Source organism: Macaca nemestrina, chromosome 6 (genome assembly GCF_043159975.1).
Source record: "Macaca nemestrina isolate mMacNem1 chromosome 6, mMacNem.hap1, whole genome shotgun sequence".
In the NCBI taxonomy this organism is placed as follows: Eukaryota; Metazoa; Chordata; class Mammalia; order Primates; family Cercopithecidae; genus Macaca; species Macaca nemestrina.
In genome coordinates this window covers 81,562,542-81,584,558 of record NC_092130.1, presented here as the reverse complement: position 1 = coordinate 81,584,558, position 22,017 = coordinate 81,562,542, and the positions used below count along the sequence as shown (strand labels likewise).

At 39.1% G+C, this 22,017-nt stretch overlaps 1 protein-coding gene across 3 annotated transcripts in view; it reads left to right on the top strand.

Annotated features, from left to right (window-relative positions):
• Positions 1–22,017, top strand: part of LOC105471044 (uncharacterized protein C9orf85-like) — a 123,612-nt gene that overhangs the window by 24,826 nt on the left and 76,769 nt on the right. For 2 of the 3 annotated variants that reach the window (XR_011624836.1, XM_071098672.1), the window contains exons 3-4: positions 1,192–15,995; positions 17,165–21,229. The gene's annotated coding sequence lies outside the window, so the exon portion shown is untranslated. The remainder of the gene's footprint in view (positions 1–1,191; positions 15,996–17,164; positions 21,230–22,017) is intronic. The other variant, XR_011624837.1, reaches the window with a different exon arrangement.

Here is a 22,017-nt window from a genome sequence, read left to right as displayed (position 1 = left end):
TCCTGCAGAGATGCCTGCAGACCCAGTTCTTCAAGCCAGGGTTTGGCCAAGTCCAGTCATTATGCCCCTGTGCTGATCCACTAGCACCATATCTGGGTCTGCAGGTGGTGAACATCCTGTCTGTACTTCACTGACTGCCTGGACTCCCAGAAGCACGGCAACTTCTCCCTTTGCTCTTTGTTTGGCAGTGGTCGCCTGGGCCTCCTGAAGAGAATTCCAAGAAGGACCAGGGTTGGGCTGGAGAGCCCCTGGAGATAACCAAGAGGAGGGTTAAACACACCCATCCGCTCCTGGGGTGGGGGATTGTCTAGTTTTCTAATCAGATAATGGGATCAACATTTTGAAAACAAGGATTCTAGGGATGATGCTTCTCTATTTTCCATTGATAATATGGAAACATGTTTTTGAATGTACATACTTTTATATTCCATTAATAAGTACAATCATCTACCCAAATCATTTTTTTCCTGCAATTTCAGTAACTGAATTTGAGGTAAGTAAAAATGCTTTGTTTTCTTTCTTTTTTTGTTTTTTTTTGAGATGGAGTCTCGCTCTGTTGCCCAGGCTGGAGTGCAGTGGCATAGTCTCGGCTCACTGCAAGCTCCACCTCCTGGGTTCACGCCATTCTCCTGCCTCAGCCTCCCGAGTAGCTGGAACTACAGGCGCCCACCACCACGCCCAGCTAATTTTTGTATTTTTAGTAGAGACGGAGTTTCACCTTGTTAGCCAGGATGGTCTCGATCTCCTGACCTCGTTATCCACCTGCCTCAGCCTCCCAAAGTGCTGGGATTACAGGTGTGAGCCACCGCGCCCGGCCGCTTTGTTTTCTTTCAAGCATGCACAATCTACTTTCTAAAATTCTACAAGCATGAAAAAGAGGAGCACTTCTTAAAACACATACCATTTACTAAGAAATCTGTTAAATGTTCAGGTGGTGTTGCACAGTTTTCTAGGCATAATATTTAAACCATATGTGCAGTAATAGGCACATACCTCCTTTGGACAATGTGAAATCACTCCATAAAGTATTTTCAAAAAATGTTCATATATTTTTTAGTAATGGAACTATTTTTAAAACAAAAATTTGCTTAGAATCTTAGGAAGCCAAAGAGGTAAACATAGCGATGCTAGAGTTGAAGCTGGGTTGGGATGCAGAGGCTCTTCCACTCAGCCATCCATCCATTATCCTAGAAGCCCTGCAGGTTTCACCAAGAATCCTGGGTCCTTAAGAAACCGAGTTTGGGAACTGGTATAAGGAACAAGCACCAGGTAAGAATCTGAAAGCTTTGTTCTGAATTTGAGACTTGTAGCTGGTCGTTAACTTTCTCTGGTTTTTGTTCACTGATTGGTATAGTGGAGGTATAAGATGTAGATGATCTCTGAGGTGTCTTCCAGCTCTAAAACTTTATGATCTCAGGTGCTACTAGTGATAAATTACTCCACATCTGTCCAGTCAGTGCCAGAGATTTAATCTAAGTTCATGAGCAAGCCAGGCTGTGCCAAAGAGGAAATAGTTCTCGACTCTGTATTTGGCATTGTTTTTAACACTAGAAGCAAATTTCATTTTTCATATTGGCTACATTCATCCCTTATCATCAACCAAGAATTATTTCAACATTGCCTAGTTTATCTAACATAAATAAGGAATGTTCATATTGTTCCATATTTGAAAACTCTGACTTCTAGTTCATGAATATCAAGTTGAATAGAAACTTGGCACATAGTAGGTATTCAATAAATAGTTGTTCCTTATGACTATGCTAAAAACCACTGAATTGTATACTTTAAAAGAGTGAATTTTTATGGTACATGAATTGTACCTGTTTTTTTAAGTTGTTAAGTGAATGAATTAATTATATTTCTGGATGTAGAAGTAAGAGAATTTGTTGCAGTTTTAAAATCCTAATTTCTGGTGCTCAGAATAAAACAACAGCAACAACAAAAACCAAATAAAAAATAATAATAAAAAAGAACAAAAGAAGCTGCCACTTGTTGTCAGGAGACATTAATTATTGGGGCTGGACACAGTGGCTCACACCTGTAATCCCAGCACTTTGGGAGGCCAAGGCAGGAAGATTGCTTGAGCCCAGGAGTTCAAGACAAGCCTGGACAGTAGAGTGACACTCTGTTTGTATGAAAAGAAACAAGGTCTCCCTTTGTCACCCAGGCTGGAGAGCAGTGGTGCAAACACAGCTCACTGCAGCCTTGACCTCCCAGGCTCAAGCAGTCCTTCTGCCTCAGTTCCCCAAGTAGCTGGGACTACAGGCCCATGCCGCCACACCCAGCTAAATTTTGTATTTTTTGTACAGATGGGTATTTGCCATGTTGCCCAGACTGGCTTGAACCCCTGGGCTCAAGAGATCTGCCCATCTCACCCTCCCAAAGTGCTAGGATTACAGGCGTGAGCCACTGCACCTGGCCACATTCCTTAACTTTTAAGATTTTGGCAAGATGTTACATAGAATTTTCCTTGCTACTTTTTCAGAGGCAAAATAGTGACTAGATCAACGTCACTCATAAATCTCTATGGCATTTTATAATGTTTTGATGTGCCGGGCGTGGTGGTTCACACCTGTAATACCAGCACTTTGGGAGGCCGAGGCGGATGAATCACATGAGGTCAGGAATCGAGACCAGCCTGGCCAACATGGTAAAAACCCGTATCTACTAAAAAATACAAAAAACTAGCCAGGCGTGGTGGCGGGCGCCTGTAATCCCAGCTACTTGGGAGGCTGAGGCAGGAGAATTGCTTGAACCCAGGAGGCAGAGGTTGCGGTCAGCTGAGATCTCACCATTGCACTCCAGCCTGGGCAACAAGAGCAAAACTCCATCTCAAAAAAAAAAAAAAAAAAAAAAAGGTTTTTATGCTTTGTAAGTATTGCATTTAATGCCATGAATTCACGATGCCTAATATGTTGCCTATTATTCCCTTGAGTCAATTTCTTAATGCGGTGAGAGCCATGGGCTTACACATTAACTGTAAACATTTACAATGTTTGGGAATTGGGTACAGTGGCTTGTACCTGTAATCCCAGATACTGGGAGGCAGACGCAGGAGGCTTGCTTGAACCCAAGAGTTCTAGACCAGCCTTAGCAACATACCGAGACCCTGCCTCTACAAAAAAAAAAAATTGTTTAAATTAGTCGGGTGGGTGGCAGCACATGCACGTATTCCAAGGTACTTGGGAGACTGAGGCAGGAGGATCTCTTGGGCCTAGGAGTTCAAGCCTGAAGTAACTCCTCATCTCTCTAAAAAAATAAATTACAATGTTCAATCAAATGTACATAAATATCGTATTTTTATATACTTCCTTCTTTCTGAGTAAATATTTGTTGGAGGAGATCTTATAAATTAGTTTAAAATAAAAACTCTTTATATTTGGTTTATTTCTTATCTTTACTATATCACTAATAAGAGAGGGCAGCCGTAGACTATTTTTAAGAATTCTATTCTAAAATAGAGGCAAAAGTCCTTTAATTCTACTTTAAAAACACTTCATTCAGTAACGCATGGTACTTATTTATTTATTTATTTATTTATTTTGAGACAGAGTCTCACTCTGTTGCCCAGGCTGGAGTGCAGTGGCACAATTTCGGCTTACCACAACCTCCGCCTCCCTGGTTCAAGCAATTCTCGTGCCTCAGCCTCCCATGTAGCTGGGACTACAGGCTCGTGCCACCATGCCCGGCTGATTTTTATATTTTTAGTAGAGACAGGGTTTTGCCAGGTTGGCCAGGCTGGTCTCGAACTCCTGACCTCAGATGATCTGCCTGCCTCGGCCTCCCAAAGTGTTGGGATTACAGGCGTAAGCCACCGCACCCAGCCAGTACATACTATTTAAAGTCATTGCTGACACATCATTTATACCTCTGATATCACCCTTAGAACATAGAGGGTCCTAAGTAACTGTCTAACTGTCTCATTTTATAGATAAGAAAAGTAAAGCCTGAAAAGCTTACATGACATGTCCAAGACTACCTAGCCACTTGATGGCAGAGTTTATGCTTCAGAATTACCTAGAAATTCAAAACATAATTCAAAAATCATTTACATCATCTAAATTCACAAACCTGATGACCTTTCCTGATCCTATATCCTAATTCTCATTTGCTGTTTTTCTCCTTTTGATATGTTAATATTTACATATATCTTAATTATTTACAGAGTATTTGAGATAACCCAGCAGCATATTGCATAAAACTCTTAGGTTTGCTTTGTACTATAGTAATACCTTTAGATGATTTATTTTATTTATTTATTTATTTATTTATTGAGACGAACTTTCGCTCTTGTTGCCTATGCTGGTGTGCAGTGGTGTGATCTTAGCTAACTGCAACCTCCGCCTCCCAGGTTCAAGCCATTCTCTTGTCTCAGCCTCCCAAGTAGCTGAGATTACAAGCATGTGCCACTATGCCCGGCTAATTTTTGTATTTTTAGTAGAGACAGGGTTTCACCATGTTGGTCAGGCTGGTCTCAAACTCCTGACCTCAGGTAATCCATCTGCCTAAGCCTCTGAAAGTTCTGGGATTACAGGTGTGAGCCACCATGCCCGGCCAAGTTTGGATAATTTCTAAAAGTCATTATTTACAGCACGTTATAATGACATCTATACGTCTGTTAAAATTATTCTTTATATAGGCTTTGAACATTTCTGGCAAAAAGTGTATTTGTTTTTGTTCTCAGTGTTGTAGTGCTCACTTTAATGCTATAACCTGAGGAAACTGAAGATCAGAAGCATGAGGAGAGACATTTTTATGTACTTGTTTCTCTTAGTTAAAAGATTAGTTCCCTCAACCTTGGTGTTCCCATGCCGGTTTGTCGCTGCCTCAGAGATGATTTGAAGAATTATTCTCACCAGCAGCAGGTGTAGTCAGTTTACCAACATAGTTGTTATATCACCAGAATACTTTGATCGTCGGTAATCATTTTTTATGATCCACTTACTGACTAACCAGAGATTCACTAAATACACACACATGTGCGCACACACACACATACACACAGACACACTTGCAAAGCTACGAATCAGGTTCTGTGGTGGATGATGTGTTATGACCCCCACTACGCCCCCCAATTCCAGCCCCTTAAGGACTAAGACACTCATGCGCCCGTTTGCCAAGAGTGTTGGCTGCTGACTGCTGGCAGCTACATTCTTATGATTGTTCTTTTCTTAAAGAAGCTGCCTCACCTAAGTTTATACCCCCACTATCCATGTGGGAATACAAAGGCTTGGACCCTTGGCTTTAATTTAGAACTTCTCTGAAGGGACTTCATAGCTCCCGTGGGTCAACTGAGACCTCTGTTGTAACTGCATCACAGTTCAATTCCTCCCTCTCTAATCCTGCTTCCTTACCTCTCACAGATCATGTTTCTGAGAGAAACCCTCCTTTCCACAACAAACCTCCTACATGCACCTCAGAATCTCAAAGTCTATTTATTTCCTGGGATCCCGACTTGCAGCTGCTTACAAATATGTGTGTGTGGAAATGGAAGGAGAGAAAAGAAGTTTGAATGAGTTGATTAATTTTACCTGTCACATGTGGCATAATCATGGGAGAAAGGCCAGGAAAACAAGGCTTGGATATTAAATTCATTTTCTCATATAATACTACTGGTTCTATTTTATCTATAGTCCTTACATTGGATTATCATTTATTTACTTCTGAACGTTAGACTACCTCATCCTTCCGTTCTTTACCCTCTTTTCTCTCTATAATTCCATAAAGAGACCAGATGTGGTGGCATACATCTGTAATCCCAGCGTTTTGTGAGGCTGACATGGGAGGATCAGTTGAGGCCAGGAGTCTGAGACAAGCCTGGGCAATATAGCGAGATCTAGTCTCTTAAAAAAATTATAAACAATCTTTTCTATTCAGGTAAGTCCTATGAATTTAATTAGCACCTATACACACATGGATTCCTAAATCTTTAGCTCCAATTCTAACCACTTTCTGAGGTTTAGGTAAGAATTTTCAAAGCCTATTTGACCTCTCACCTTGAATTTTTGACACTTCAAATTCATTGTGTCCAAAACTAAACTCGTTACTATCAAAACTACTTCCCCATGTAGTCTCTATGTTTTAATATAGTCACTGTCTGCCCAGCTCCCCCAAAGTAAATGATCTAATCGTTGTTAATCTTCCCATATGTTATACTAATGATTGATCACCAAGTCTTGAAAATTCTAATCAGAAATGTAAAATCTACTTTTTCCACTGCTTTACTTAAGTCTTGTCATTTTATTTTCTTTTTTGGTCTGAAAGGCTACCTACTATTCAATGTTAGTTCTTTAACCATCCTCCCAGTTTTTCAGTGTAACTCACCACATACCACCTACCTTTAGGCATATAAAAGAAACGGTATCCAGTGATATTTGTGAAAACCAATTTGGGCCCTACTTCCTTGTTTCTGATCCCTTACCTATCCCGAGTTCTTATTCTGTCTCTTTTACTTCAAATTGGCATTTAGGTGTGTGTTTGGGCTCTTGAATCCTATCTATCCTGTAGGATTCTGACTTGGCTGTCTCTACTATGGACCCCTGCAGGTGATGTTATCATAATCATTCTCATACTCGGAGCTGAAGCCTCTGGGTACTAAGGATGTAGCAGTCAACAAAAATTACTGTTCTCATAGAGTTTACATTCTAGTGGGATAAGTGCATCTGTTGAAGCTCAGAGATGAGGGAGGGGAATGCTAACCACAATATTTACACTTTCTCACTTGGCTGACCTAGTTTGTTAAAGAGGGAGAGAGACTGTCCAGCAGATTGTACTAGCATCTCCTCCCATAGTTGTCCAAGGGATCTGTAAGCCATTGCTACTTCACCCTCTTCAAACATATCTTGGGATCAATTAAAACAAAACCGAAAACAAAAACAGCCTTCCTTGCTTAAGCAACTGCAAATTCATGTGAAAGCCTGAGACTCATAATCGGCATGTGTAATCAGGTGATATTTTACAATATTACACGGATACAACGTAATCTTCACAGCTTTCCTTTTCCTTGGTTTGAGGCTTATTACACAAAAGGAGCCAGAGGATTATTACACAAAGGAAGCGACACCAGAAAGGACATTGATTAGCTTTGAGACTCAAAGCTGACTTTCCTGACCTCTCTAAGAAGAGAATTGTCTTGCAAACGTGGAGAATGAAAGGGTTTCCCAAACTCCTTTTGCTAGCGTTAACACATCAAAGACTAGGCCTGATAGCTATTAGGCTCTCACATCACTACTACCCACAATAGGAAACATCATATTGTGACCCAGTTCACATGTACCTAGACCGAATATTATACATTCATGTGAACTGAATCATAATATGATATAGGTACACACACACACACACATGCATTATCGCTGAAACAAAAATTTAACATGCATTTTGATATATTCACTACAATTTTATTTCTTTTTAATACACTATTCACAGCACACTGAACTGAGATGTGCATTAAAAAAATATATATATACCACCTAGGATTTTTCAAAAGGGAGAATTCGGTGAGACAGAAAAAGAAGTTAATTCTGCTTCTGCTGGGGGCGAGGGTTGGGGATGGGTACGGGTGGGGGCCGTGCTTAGGGAAAGGATCTGAAGAATCAAAATGTTCAAATTTTTGGTGTTGAGTAGATTTTGATCAGAGGGAAAATATCTTACAGTGAAGAATAGAATTATTTGATGTCGGTTATTAAAAGCAGAAAGTTTTGAAGTCACTGCATTCAGGGGGAAGTATAAGGTCACCAAGACATTGTAAAAAAAATAGATATGGATGAGGCAACTGCAGAATGTTTACATTCTTACAGGGATAAGCACAGGATAAGCTAAAACCACAGCTGGTGTTTGACCAAAGAAGGACTGGCTATAACTGACATTGCTCTGTGTGGGTCCCTCCTGATGACTTGGGCAATGAAATTCCTCCTTATGATAATGATACTATAAAAAGAAAGAAGTAAGAAAATGAAGCAATTGGTAACCAGTGATGGAGCAACCTGTGGTCTAGTTACTGTCATCTTGAGGGAAAGACTGGGGAGCACTTGTGTTTGTGGTAGGTTGGGTGGTGGTGGCTGCAGGTGGAAAGTTGTGCAAGAAAGATGAGACCATGAAAATGATAAACATGAGGTAGGCATAAAAATGTACAGACTTGTCGGCCAGGTGTGGTGGCTCATGCCTGTAATCCCAGCACTTTGGGAGGCCGAGGCGGGCGGATCACCTGGTCGGGAGTTCGAGACCACCCTGACCAACATGGTGAAACCCCGTCTCTACTAAAAATATAAAAAATCAGCTGGGTGTGGTGACACATGCTTCAATCCCAGCTACTTGGGAGGCTGAGGCAGGAGAATCGCTTGAACCCGAGAGACGAAGGTTGCAGTGAGCCAAGATTGTGCCATTGCACTCCAGCCTGGGCAACAAGAGTGAAAACTCCATCTCAAAAAATAAAAATAAAAAAATGTACAGACTTGAATATTTAGAGAAAATGCTTGGATGCCATAGACATGTTATAATTAACTGACAAGGTTGTGTTCGATAAAGATAATAGAATTCTGTGTCTCCACGTTGCCTCATCAGTTTCCCCCATCCTACCTTTGAAGCAAAAAGTAGATTAAGCTGAGGTTTTTCTGGGCTGGGTTAAATATAGATTTTTTTTCTTCCTTGCCTCCCAAAAGGGGAGGAACTAAGAAGGAAAATGAGATTGTTGACTGCTATATCCTTAGTACCCAGAGGACCCTAAGAGGTTATAGTAAATGAAAAGACCTCATTGTCATTGTACATTCAAGGATAGTGAGCAAATGTGTGACCCTATCCATATGGTCTTTGCTCAAATGTCACCTTTCGGCAGGCCTTCCCTAACCACACTATAATTTACCCCAAGCATTCCTTCTTCTCCTGTTCTGCTTTACACTTCTACATAGCATTTATCACAAATAAACAACAGTGTGTGTGTATGAATAATATAATGAATCTCTTATGTTCCCATCACCAAGCTTCAATAATTATTAATATTTTACCATCATTTATATTACCCTCATCATTTTGTTTTGCTTTGTTTGGGCTTTTTTCTGAAATGTTTCAAAGTGAATACCAGACATGACATTTCCTTTCATACTGTATGTTTTATTTATTTAATGTCTGTCTGCTCCTACTAGAATATGTGCTCCATAAGGGCAGGAATTTTTATCTACTGTTCACAGAAACATTCCCAGCATGTTTTTTACTTTTTCTTTTTTAAATTCATTCAATTTTGAGAAGTGATTTCGAGCTTTTTTTTTTTTTTTTTTTTTTTAAGACCAAGTCTCTCTCTGTCACTCAGGCTGGATTGCAGTGGCATGATCACAGCTCACTGCAACCTCAGCCTTCCCAGGCTCATGTGATCCTCACACTTCAGCCCCCTCAGAAGCTGAAATTGCAACTGCATGCCACCACACCCAGCTAATTTTGTATTTTTTGTAGAGGTGGAATTTCACATGTTGCCCAAGCTGGTCTCAAGCTCCTGGGCTCAGTGATCTGCTTGCCTCAGCCTCACAAAGTGCTGGGATTATAGGCATGAGCCACCGCTCCAGCCACAGCATCTTAAAAAGCTTCCTGGCACATAATAAGTGCTCAATAAATATTTTTTGAGTGCATAAATATGGAATCCAAAAAGTAACATTTTCAGTCTCTTCCTAGTTAGGCATTGTCTCAGTCGGTTCAGGATGCTATAATGGAATATCATAGATTAGGTGGCTTAAACAACAGAATAGTTTGTTTTCAGTGTATAGAAATGCAAATAACTTTTCATATGTTGGTTTTTTATCCTGCAACTCTCTGGATGTATTAGTTCGAAGAGTTTTTTTATCGCATTTTTAAAGGATTTTCTATACATAAGATGTTCACAAAAAGGGACAACTTTACTTCTTCTTTTTAGATTTAGATGCTTCTTATTTCTTTTTCTTGCCACATTGCTCTGGCTAGGACTTCTAGTACTTTGTTGAATTGAAGTGGTGAAGGTGGGCATGTTTGCCTTGTTCCTGATCTTAGAGAAAAAGCTTTCAGTTTTCCACTGATTAATATGATGTTAGTTGTTGGCTTTTCATATATATACTTTATTATGTTGAGGTACTTCCCTTCTCTTCCTTTTTAAAAAATTTTTAACAATTCCCAAATTGTAGTAGAGAGAGTCTGTGGGCTTTTTTTAAATCACAAAAGGATGTTGAATCTCGTAAAATGCTTTTTTGGTATCTATTGAAATGATCATATGGATTTGATCTGTTGATGTGGCAAATCACATTGATTAATTATTTTGTATCTGAAAAGAAAATTAGGGAAACAATCCCATTTACAACTGCACCAAAAAGAATAAAATACTTAGGAATAACTTAATTAAGGAGGTAAAAGACATACACTGAAAACTATAAAACATTGGTGAAAGAAATAAGACATGCATAAATGGAATGATACTATATTTGTGGATTGGAAGATTTAAAATTGTTAAAATATTCATACTATACGAAACAATACAGATTTAATGCAATCCCTGTCAAAATCCCAATGGCATTTTTACAGAAATAGAAAAGACAATTCTAAAATTCATGTGGAACCACAAAAGACCATGAACAGCCAAATCAATCTTGGAAAAGAACAAAGCTGGAAGCATCACACATCCTGACTTCGAAATATATTACAAAGCTACAGTAATCAAAACATATATAAAAAACGTACATACAAAACCACATAATACAAAAATCAACTCAAAATGAATGAAAGACTTTAAGGCTTGAAACAGTAAAACTCCTAGAAGAAAACTTAGGGGAAAAACTTCATGACATTGATTGGCAATGATTTTATATATACGACACCAAAAAGACAGGCAGCAAAAACAAAAATAAGTGGGGTTACATCAAGGTACGTAAACCTGCACAGCAAAGGAAACAATCAACAGAGTGAAAAAGCAACTTACACAATAGAAGAAGATATTCGCAAACCACATTCTGATAAGGGTTAATCTCCAAAATATACAGTGATTTCCTCAAAACATTACTCAATAGTAAGAAAATGGATAACCAGATTTTTTTAAAAAATGGTCTAAGGACTTGAACAGAGATTTTTCCAAAGAAGACATGCAAATGGCCAACAGATATGTGAAAAACAAATGCTTGGTATCATAAATCAGGGACATGCAAGTTAAAACGACAATGAGATATCACCTCACACCTGTCAGGATGGTTACTATCAAAGGAAACAAAAAACAAGGATTAGCAAGAATGTGGACAAATTGGAACCCTTGCACACTGTTAGTGGGAATGTAAAATGGTGCAGTGGCAATGGAAGACAATAGAGAGCTTCCTCAAAACATTTTAAAAATAGGACTACTGTATGATCCTGCAATCCCACTTCTGTGTATATATCCAAAACAATTGAAATCAGGATCTCAAAGATGTTAGCACTGCTATGTTCATTACAGCACTGTTTCACCACAACCGAGATGAGGAAATAACCTAAATGTTCATGGAAAGATGAATGTGTTTTTTAAAGTGTGGTACATACAAATGGTAAAATATTATTCAGCCCTAAAAAAAAGAAGGAAATTCTACAATATGCACCACATGGATCAACCTTGAGGACATTACATTAAGCAAAGCAAGCCAGTTACAGAAGGACAAATACTGCATGATTTCACTTATTTCAGGTATCTAAAATAGTCAAGTCTGGAAATTCAAGGAGGGAATGGTAGTTTCCAGGAGTGGAGGAAGGAGAAATGGGGTATTAATCAATTTGAAGTTTAATTTAAGATGAGCAAGTTGTATAGATCTGCTGTACAGCATTGTGCCTGTAATCAACAACACTGTTACTGTACACTTAAACATTTGTTAAAAAGGTAGATCTCACGGTAAGTGTTCTTACTACTGTGAAATAAAATTAAAGAAAAACTGCAAAGTCTAACACTGCTATCCTACCAATGAGCACTTTTTTCCTCAAACTTGCAGCAGCCACTGCTCAAAGTTCTCCATCTCAGTATCCGTTTGTCAGTAACCCACCATCATAGGCCAATTACTGTACTGGGTCTTAGATTATTTACACTTCTACATACTATACAGGCCCAAGGCATAATTCACTAGAATAGAATTTGCAGAGTGTGTTGCTCTACCCATTCAGCTAATCACAACAGTCATTACCATTACAGCTTCGATCCCTAATTTCCCACTTCCCTGCCCCTCTAAAAACCAGCCTCTGATTGCTAGTGGGATAAGATGCTTAAGAAAACCTACAGGATCCACTGTGCTCTTGGACATCTAATGTTTTAGCATAGTCAGCACATTGTCATTCTTATGGTAAATGCACCAGATTTTTGCTTAGGGCACTGTCTCTCTTTGGTTACCATTCCACATTGTTAGGTTGGGACTGATCCCTCCACCTTTGCTCCGGAAGTAATTATGTAAGCCAGTCAGAGAATCTCATTAGCCTTACCACAGTGCTTGGGTCATAGATAAATGTATAACAGGAAACAGGCAAATCAAATGCATGAAATCCATTTCTGAGCTATATGTTGGAATTGTTGGGGGCAGAATAGCTCTCTTTACAACAGGTTTAAACCTAAAAAATTTTGAGCTGCTGGTTGCACTTTTGCTATCATATGTGGAGAGCCTAAAGTGAGCCTATCTGAGACTGAAGATAATGCTTAGGAAAGGAGAACCAAGAAATGGCTAGTTAATATCAATTGAGCAATTACTATATGTTAATCACAATTGATCATTTAATTCTACAGTAACTCTTAGAAACAGGGTCCAAATTGATCATTCATAAGCTAGAGATGAGGTCAATAAGAATAAATGTCTTGCCTAAAGTTTTACAGCTAATGGCAAAGCTGAGATTTGTACTAGCTAGATCTAGTCTAGATCTAGATCCATGTTCAGTACCACTATGCTACACTGTCTCAATGTATGCTAATATATTGATTAATAAATACATGCACTTCAGAGAGAGTTGGAGAGAGAGTAAGAGCCTGAGAAAAACAATGAGTCCTGGTTATTTGTCTTTGAGTACCTGGATCTAATCATACCTAAAATCATAAACTTTTTTTTTTTTTTTTTTTTTTTTTTTGAGACAGAATCTCGCATTGTCACCTGGGCTGGAGTGCAGTGGCACAAACTCAGCTCACTACACTCTCCACTTCCTGGGTTCAAGTGATTCTCCTGCCTCAGTCTCCTGAGTAGCTGGGATTACAGGGGCCTGCCACCACGCCCAGCTATTTTTTTGTATTTTTAGTAGAGATGGAGTTTCACCATGTTGGCCAGACTGGTCTCGAACCCCTGACCTCGTGATTCACCCACCTTGGACTCCCAAAGTGCTGGGATTATAGGTGTGAGCCACCGCGCCTGGCCCTAAACTTTTTTTTCCTTTAAATTAAATAAGCAAATTCCCCTTTCCACTTTTTTTCAGAAGCCAGTTTGACTGTTAAAACTGATAAAACTCCTAATATATCCTTCAATATGCAAGGAGTGATACACAGAAAACTATATCAAACATGAAAGCTTTCAGATCACACTGAAAACACTGGGTGGCTCTACATACTTTATAAATATTTACACTTGTCTCTAGGAGAAATTTGAGGACCATTTCATGAGATTCTTTGAAGTAATTCATTGAAGTAACCAACCCTTCAGTATTCTCCCTATATTTACCCCTGCCCACTTATGCTCTCTTTCATTTCTTCATGCCAGGCCTGACTGACATACACCTTGCTCTACATCTAGGGCCTACAACTTCAGGAAAAATCAGAGTACATAGTAAAAGTAGTGTCCTGGTGACCTGGCATGCTGCAACCCAGGCTCCCATCTCAAAATTGCCCATAAATGTATCTGTTTTCCTTGGACCTTCCCCAGAAAAGTTACACTGAGCCTTGTCTAGTAGGGGAGCCTTGCCTCAGATACAGTGTCCATCTCAAATTTGTTGCTTGAAGTCATCCTAACACATCCACACAAGGAACCTAAAGGAACATGACCTGACCCTCCTTATTTGTTCTTTTTCTGTTCCTGCTTTTGTCCTGTCCTTGAGTGATTTCCAATTGGAGACGCCTCTTATTTAACCTACCATTTCTGTAGGCAAAGATTTCTTAATCAGTATTACAGACAACACAATAAACAAAAAGATTAGCAAATAACAAAGTGATAAAATTAAGAATTTCTGTTTCTTGAAAGATACAATTGAGACACTGGAAAAACAAGATAGGAAAAAAACGTTTGCAATGCGTACAGCAAAGAGATCCTACAGATTAATAAGAGAAGTACCTAGAAAAATAGATAAGAAACTTGATTGGCCAGGTGTGGTCAATCCTAGCACTTTGGGAGGCTGAGGCAGGCAGATCGCTTGAGTCCAGGAGTTTGAGACCAGCCTGGACAACATGGTAAAACCTCGTCTCTACAAAAAACAGAAAAATCCGAGTGTGGTGTCAGGCACCTGTAGCCCCAGCTACTTGGGAGGTGGAGTGGGGAGGATCACCTGAGACCAGGGAGCTGAGGCTATGGAGAACTGTGATCGTGCCACTGTATTCCAATCTGGGTGACAGAGTGAGACCGTGTCTTAAAAAAAAAGTTAAAATCCCAAAACTTAATTTGGTACTCCATATAATGGGATACACAGTTGATCAATCAGTATATGAAAAGGTATGTAGCATCATTAGTCAAAAGGGAATCGAAATTAAAACTATAAAGAGTTAACATTACCTACCCAGTGATCAGAATGGTTAAGAATATCAATACGAAGAGTTGATGTGGGCCACTTGGGGTGACTCATGCCTGTAATCCCAATACTTTGGAAGACTGAGGCAGGAGGATCCTTTGAGGCCAGGAGTTCAAGACTAGCATGGGCAACATAGCAAGACACTGTCTCTACATAAAAATTAAACCGTAATTTAAAAAAATTTAACCAGGCATAGTGTCATGTACCTGGAGTCCTAGCTACTCAGGAGACAGAGGTAGGAGGATTCCTTGGCCCAGAAATTCAAGGTTATAGTGAGCTATGACCACACCACTGTACTCCAGCCTGAGAGACCCTGCGTCTATTGAAAAAGATAAAAAGTTGATTTGGATAATTTGTTGATGATCTGGAACTCTCACACACTTTTGGTAGGACTATAAATTGGTACAACTTTGCAAAAACATTATTAATCTGCTAAAATTTTAATCTCCTAAAATCTTAGGGACATGCCCACCGGGAATGCAAACATGCATATCAAAGCTACACTGGAAGTTGTTAACAGTATTATTTATTCTAGCTATAAATTGCAAGCAACCCCAATGGAATTAGAATAGATAAATAATATGTGATATATTCATGGAACAAAATACCATTCAGCAGTGAAAGTGAACACACTATAGCTATGTACACAATGTGGATGCATCCCACAAACATAATATTTCCTGAAAGATACCAGACACCAAATAATATAAATGCATGATTCTATTAATGTATACTCAGAAATGAAATTTTAGAAGTTAGAATATTGGTTACCTTTGAGGAAAAGAAAAGGGATAGTTCACCTTGCTCCAGAATACCCTGGTAACATACATACTACCCTGGCTGTCTGGTGGATAATTCTACCCTCTGCCCCAAGTCCGATGTCCCACTCCAGACCACAAGCAGGTTCCCCAGTCTTTCTACCCGATTCACCAATGGAAGGGATGGTGGAACTGTGTTCTAACAATGGTCAACAACCCGGATTTTCCTAAACGTTGCACATACATGCATAACTATTTGTTCATATTGTTCCCTCTGCCTAGCATGGAATTCCCTCTTCTCTCTCAGCAGAGAAACCCATACTCCCAATTCAAAACACAGATGGCACCACACGAGGTCAGAGAAAGAGGTAAGAAGTTTTAGTCAACTTGTCTTTGATTATTGGCTTACCATATGCAGTCTACGTGAACTTGGTCATTGCTTAACTTTTTAGCCTGTTTCTCACATATGAAATGAGAATAATGATATCCAGCTCATGGGCTGTTTAAAGGAATACATGACATGATAAGGTAAAAGCTTATTACATATTATTTTTCTTTGTTTTCCTTTTTCCCTTGCAGTATCACTTGCTTTCAGCTGTGTACTGGCACCACTCAGAATCATTTTAGAGTCATTAATTTTATTTATTTTTCTCTTTTATTTCTGTTAACCTTATTTTTTTTTTTTTTTTTTTTTCCAATTTTAAAGGCATAGTCTTGCTTTGTTGCCCAGGCTGGTCTCAAACTTCTGGGCTCAGGAGATCTTTCTGCCTCAGCCTCCCAAAGTGCTGGAATTACAGGCATGAGCCACAATGCATGGACCCGAGTCATTGATTTTGTTTTAGTTAATTTAATTAATTTATTTATTTGAGACAGAGTCTCACTTACTCTGTTGCCCAGGCTGGAGTGCCGTGGTACGATGTTGGCTCACTGCAACTTCCCTCTGCCTCCTGGGTTCAAGCGATTCTCCTTCCTCAGCCTCCCGAGTAGTTGGGATTACAGGCATGAGCCACCACGCCCAGCTAATTGTTGTATTTTTAGTAGAGATGGGGTTTTACGATGTCAGTCAGGCTGGTCTTGAACTCCTGACCTCAAGTGATCCACCTGGCTCAGCTTCCAAAGTGCTGGGATTATAGGCATGAGCCACCGCCCCTGGCCCCAAGTCATTAATTTTAAAAAGTATTTATTTAGCCTGGGTGTACTTGGTAGGAGCCAAGGTTAGAAAAAGAGCAAGATAGGATTTGTGAGAAATTATTACTTTGGCCAAGAATAGCAAGTTAGTGAATAAGAAAATGTCTAATGAAAAAATAATTTTCAGAAATTCTAAGAAAACTTTAAGAGATTTTAAAGCCATTATGTGCAAGAGACTAAATTTTTTAGATAACCAGAGAGATAAATCTACAGTAGCTATGCTGATCTAAAGGTATTGGTATCTAGCTTAATAGGTGTGTCAATGGGAAGATTAAAAAAAAGATATGACACATGAGACAGTAAGAAGGAAGAAGCATTAGAATTTTTAAAAATAGATACTGTATAAAGAATAGTACAGGCCAGGCATGGTGGCTCACATCTGTAATTCCAACACTTTTGGAAGCCCAGGCGGGAGTATCACTTGGGGTCAGGAGTTTGAGACCAGCCTGGGCAAAAAAATCAAGACCCCATCTCTAAAAATAATTTTTTTTTTTTTCCTCCTGCCTCAGCTTCCAGAGTAGCTGAGACTACAGGCGTGTGCCACCACGCCCGACTAATTTTTTTTTTTAATTATTATTATTATACTTTAAGTTCTAGAGTACATGTGCATAACGTGCAGGTTTGTTTAAATTAAACTAAAATTAAAAAAAAAAAATTAGCCGGATGTGGTGGCATGCACCTGTACTAGGTGACAGATTGAGACCCTGCTGAAGAAGAAGGAGAAGGAAGAAGAAAAGAAGAATGAGGAGAAAAAAGGAGGAGGAGGAGAAGTGGTAGGAAGAGGATGATAAGCAGAAGAAGAAAGAAGGAGAAGAAGAAGAGGAAGAGGAGGAGAAAGAAAGATAAGGAGAAAAGAAGAAGAAAAGAAGAATAGTATAATGTGAACCTGTTTTGTATTTTTTGGTTTTGTTTTTTTTAGAGACAGGGTCTCACTAAGTCATCCAGGCTGGATTACACTGTCTTAGTCATAGCTTACTGCAGCCTTCTGTACTGCAGGCACACACCACCATCCCCCGCCTGCCTTTTTTTTTTTTTTTTTTTTTTTTAAGATGAGGTCTCTGTGTTACTCAGGCTGATCTCAAATTCCTACACTTTTGCAGTCCTACTGCTTCAGCCTTCTGAGTAGCTGGGATTATAGGCATGACCCACACTGCACCTCACAATTTCAAAGTCACATAGAAATCGTATTTGTTTACTCTGAAACCAAAAACCTACCAATATTTTATCAATCTAACTGTGTGTGCTTCCAATGGTGATAGCTGAAAATTTCAAATATTCAAAACAACACACACTGTTATAGAATAAATTCATCATGTTGATTCTAAATAACATTAAACATGTTTTATTAAACATTTTAATTTTTAAAAGATGAGACTTTTGTCACTTCTGTCAAAATATCTATCTTGGAAAAAAGAAAAGAGGATGCAGGAAAACATCAAGTGGCAACTGTTGCTACATAGCTGGAAGGCTACATATGTTTCGGTTATTAGACAAACATTTTCATGCTCTGTGGCTTTTAAAAAGATTACTACCCCTGCAATGGGACATAAATCTTAACAATACATACAATCTGACAACTTGAAATTTATTGGTATTGTTATAAGCTGTTTTAACTGACAAAATTGTACCTTGACATTTGAATAAAACATCTAATATGCAATTTGCTTAACACATAATTTGCATATCATCTGCTATAATATAAACTTCTATTGTAACAATGGGAATATAAGATATAAAGACATTTTTACATAGTAGACGTGAACCAATGAATCCTTTAAGATGAAATGTGAAATCCTGGCAAGGAGGGGGAAAGAACAGAACATATTAACGGAATGCCCTAAGATGGTCTGGGAACACTTACCCCTAATCAATATTTCATCAAGCAGATCACATAGCAAAGCTACTAACTGAGCTAAGCACTGAACTAAGATACATAACTAAGATACGTAAAGAATAAAGAATAAAAATTTGTAATGCACAAAATAAATTACATGTTTACAGTTGTGGATATATAAAAAGCCAGTATTTTAAAAAAAGATTCTGGAAGAATCATGGCTTGCCAATAATCAAAATTGACTCTGGACTGTTTGATCAATGGAAGATCTTTTGAAGTAACAAGATACTCATAATGGGGAAGATACACTCAGGAGAGGAAAAAAAAAAACCTTCTGGTATGAAATCATGGAATATCACAATAACTATTTAATGGGAACAAATATTCCTACTGAAGTACTAAACTTTAATGTTCCTATTACAATACTAAACTCCTGGATATTACTCATCTGACAGGAGACAGTTGAACCTTACTGTTATGCTTATACAAATGTTTGGAATGTAACTTAATCTGGAACAGTATTTGCACCTGGAACTTTTGTTATAATTTCATGAAATTTGCTTTATGAGTTTCCACTGCCATTTGGGAGTAACCTACATTCAGTCCTTGCCTCTGTGTTAGTTTGTTGTTGCATTGCTGTAAAGAAATACCTAGACAGACACAGTGGCTCACACCTATAATCCCAGCATTTTGGGAGGCCAAGGGGGGCAGATCACTAGAGCCCAGGAGTTTGAAACCAGCCTGGGCAACACAGTGAAACCCTGTCTCTACAAAAAATACAAAAATTAGCCTGGTGGTGCACACCTGTAGTCCCAGCTACTCGGGAGGCTAAGGTGGGAGGATAACTTGAGCCCAGGAGACGGAGATTACAGTGACCCATGATTGCACCACTGCACTTCAGCAGCTGGGTGATAGAGTAAGACCCTGTCTCAAAAAAAAAGAACAGAGTGAGAGAGAGAGAGGAGAAGGGGAGAGAGACAGAGCGAGAGAGAAAGAAATACCTGAGACTGGGTAATTTATAAACAAGTTTCATTGACTCACAGTTCTGCAGGCTGTACGGGAACTGAACACACCCACATAGGGTATGTACAGAAGCAGATGCTCTGGGGCCTCAAGGAAGCTTACAAGCATGGCAGAAGGCGAAGGAGAACCAGCATGTGACATGGAGAAAGAGGGAGAAGGTGTCATACACTTTTAAACAACCAGATCTCACGTGAACTCAGAGCAAGAACTGACTAACACCAAGAGGATGGTGCTAAGCCATTCAAGAGGGATTCACCCCAATGATCCAAACACCTCCCACCAGGCCCCACCTGCAACATTGGGAATTACATTTGAACATGAGATTTGGAGGCAACAAACATCCCAACTATATCAGTTTCTACCCTGGTACAGGAATCTTCATTGCATATAGTGCCATGCCATATTGGGTGCCCTGAATTTCTTTCAGTTCTAATAGGTACAAAAGTTAGCTGCTTGTGGGCGGTGAGTTCATGAACTTTATGGAGGCTACAGAATTGCCTAGCTGTTCAGTTTGAGGATGTCCCCGGGGAGGGCTATCTCTTAGATACCTTAATAATTAATCTTTTTGCACATAGCATCAACTTCCCAAGACACAATATATCCAAACGTTAGAAGAACAGAGTTCATGAATGTTTATGCCTAAGCATGGATTTTGCTGAAAGTTGTGGCTTGTTTATGTGGGTGTGTCTTTAGTTAGGTACCCTATATGGGTGTGTCTTTATTTAAGTACCCTAACCCTCTCAGGTGTGTCTCTAACCCTCTAAGGTTAAGGTACTTAAGTAAAGACACACCCACATAGGGTACCTTGGAGTTTAGGGTACTTATTTAAAGACACACCCACATAACTCTTACTGTGCTGCTCTGACTCACAAATAAAGGTGGAAACTGGCAGGCATAATTCCTGTTCCCTTATTTCATGTACATGTCTGAGAGTAACTGGGCTCCCCAGAGCACTTGTAGATCCAGGTCATGGTGGATTCCCAAGCATTAAAAACCACATCTGTTAGGGTCTAGGACAGGAAACCCAGACTATGTCATGCCTAAGTGCCACTCCAGAGTACACAAAAATGAGAACATATTAGAAAAGATCTTACAGCTTCTCAAGCAGCTCTGTAGTTCATTTATTCCCAATCTTCTCTTAACCCTAAAGTGCTGGTGTTGCTGGTCGAGGACAGTTTCAGAGCAATAATTTCAGAGCCTATGAGCTGCCTCTGTGTATACAATGATATATGTCATAACTCTCCTAGTTCCTGCAAAAGAGCTGTAATTCTTCTTAGGATTGGGGGTGCACACTTTAAAGGAGTATGTTGATAGAAACTTGTTATAGGAATTCATTTTCCCCTCAAGCCACTTCATGGAAGCACAAGTACAATTTGTAAATTTAGTGAGGCCATAATTCAGGGATGCACTGGATTTGGGCTTCAAACTGAGTGCACAGAGATCACTAGAAGACTTAGGGGAAAAAAGGAAGTGACCCCATGAACAAGGGGGAAAAATTGACAGACGAAAAAAGTGAAACAGAATGATAACTGCCAGAGGAAGGGATGAAGTTTTATTCCCTACAACATCCTTTCTTGTACTGCCTAGGTACAGAGGCACATCTGCTGCCATGATAGGAGTTTCCTAGAAAGTGGTGAAGAGACCATAGCCTAATGCAAGTAGAGAATTGGGACCAGGAAAAATAAAGCCATGAAATGATGAGTCTACTGTGTTAGAGGTAATTTATTACTGCTTCCAAGATTTAACATATGGAGTAAAATCCTAAATGTTGAATGAAAGAATCCAAAAGTTGAACATAATATAAGGTGTCCTAGGATCCCTCAAAAAAATTAAATACCATTGGTTTAGAGAGAGGTATTCTATGGATTGACGGTTCCTGGGAATTTGGGGGTTTCAGGAAAAAAATATACTATATGTTTAGTATTTGGTTATATTACACTATTTGTTTAAATACATAAACATTTTAACATAAGTTCATTGTCTGAGAATTTGCTCTATTTTCACATATCATCAATACTTCTAGGAAAGAGTTTCCAGAACATTTTATGAAACTTTAATCAGTGGGTATCTATAAATTTTATTGGATTATGATGCCATATAAACAGGTAAGAAGCCATTTTTTCCCCTAAAACATTATCCACACAAAATGTTCTTATAAAAACCATAAACTTTGTCTTTTCTCTTTGGTCCTACAACTTCACCGCCACCAGAGCAGGTAAACAGTTCTTGGGATTCCATGCCTCAAAAATGTACTTTCAGGCTAATCTGTTGTTGGCCAAGAAAAAGCTATAGGGCCATAATAACAGGCAATTTGTAGCAAGAGAGACTTGAATTTAAAGTACCTCGTCACTTCGCCCACCACACTGGGCCCTGAAAAACCTTAAGAACAGGTCACTGAGCCCCTTTCAAGTCAGGAATTATCTAGTGGACTAGTACCTCATCGTCTTCTTTCAAATATCTCCAACCTGTTTTCCATTGCTTATATTCAGGCTCTTTCTTTATAGA